Here is a 1801-nt window from a genome sequence, read left to right on the forward strand (position 1 = left end):
GAATGCCAGAGCATGGCAGTGGCACTCTGAAGGGGGTTCCTGTCCAGCAGGAGGGCTCATACTTCTGAGAATCACAGACTGTTCTGAGTTGGAATGGACCCACAAGGGTCATCGAGTCCAACCCTGTTGAATGGCTTCCACCGTACAGAGAGGAGCAGTGTCTGCCACACAATCCTCTAAATTATGTGGATAAGAAGGTTTAATGGCAGCTCCTCAGACAATTGGAAAACACTTGCCCCCCGCTTGCCTGGTTAGGTACCAAGTTTGATGTTATATTTAGTCTCTGAGCTGACAGCTCTTGTGCTCTGGAAACGTGGTGGTGAGAGGTGAATGGCTCCAGGCTGAGGAATTGCCTTTCTTTTGCCTGTCTGTTGCCTTATGTCTTTCTGTGTGTCCTTTTTGCAGGTAGAAGGGCATTCGTAAGGCCATGTTCAGCATGGTTGTGTTGTGACACCCTGTGTGTGAAAAGGCACCTTCAGCTCAGTCCTTTGCAAGGTTGTTTGTTGCCAGAAACCGAGATGTGCAGGTGGCTGTGAAGATGGTGCTGACCCTGGCAGATTGACTCCTGTGTCAGTCTGGGAGTGCTGACCCTCTTTAAAGTTCCTTGTCCATCTTGTTTGAGACTAGTCCTGTCTAGGAGACAACCAGTGCTTTGACTTGAATGTGGAAGATTGGCTTTATGGGTCTTGTAAATGTTCTTTCACTATCTCCTCTTCCAGAGCAGGTGGTTCAGCACATTTAGTTTGATGCTTTAAAACTCGTTGATTCTCTGATGATGTTTTCATGATACAGTTTGCTGTCCATTTGTACCAGAACACCTACAGGTACCAAATGGCACAAAATGTGTTGCATCACTTGTGCTTCCCTGGTTCAGCATGTTTTTGCTTGTGGTCAGCTCCTTCCCAACAGAGCTGCTTTAATATGGCTCTGAGAGGGATTTCAGTGTTGCTGGTACTCTGTGGATACGTGATTTTATTCCATAAACCCAAGCATTGTGTGGAAGGAGGGATTCTGGAGAATATACAGACGTGACCACAACCTGTGGTTGTGTGGTGCTCTCCTGGCTGTAATTTGAATTGTAGTAGGATGAGTGATGGGCAGAAATGAGTGGAAGTCCTGTGGGTGGATTGAGCTGAATTTTTAACAGAGTAAACTTTAACATTGAACTGATTTGTAACAGGGAGATTGAAGAAATGGCCATGTTGCAACATATGATACTGCCTGTCAGGAAGAAAGGTTATTCACAGCAGCAAACGCTAGATATGTTGAGCGTAGCAAGAAGTTGTGAAGAAGGGATTTCAAAGGAGATACTTAAAACCAGCACAGCTGCTGGAGAAGACTGACCTCAGTCTTTCTGTCTTTTGCTGAGAAATGAGGAAAATATGAATGCAGTTTTAGAGATATGCTAACAAAAGGAGTGCTTTTGGAGCAGTTCTTGAGCATCATGATGGAGGATGAAGAAGTTCCTCAAAACAGCACATGTGTAGAGTGTCAGAACTCTGGCTAAGCATTAGGTTCTTGCTTGGTGTTTCCTCCTAGTCTGTCTGCAGATCCCCATCCTGTTCTGTGCTGGTCCAATCTTGTGGCTGAGCCTGCTTTGAGCAGGAGATTGGAGTGGGTGACCTCCCTTTGAACCCAAGTTGCTTCATGATTATGTTATTGAAAGCCAGTCCTGTGGAAAACATCTGCACCTGTGTGGCTGAGGACTGCGATGCACAAGGGTGGGCAAGTGTTGGGTAAAGGGAGCTCAGTTTCTGTGGTGGGGGGGGGGGGGTCCAGCCTCTGCAGGACAAAGGCTGGC

This window comes from Corvus brachyrhynchos, unplaced genomic scaffold, assembly GCF_000691975.1.
Source record: "Corvus brachyrhynchos isolate BGI_N302 unplaced genomic scaffold, ASM69197v1 scaffold67, whole genome shotgun sequence".
NCBI classification, from domain to species: Eukaryota; Metazoa; Chordata; class Aves; order Passeriformes; family Corvidae; genus Corvus; species Corvus brachyrhynchos.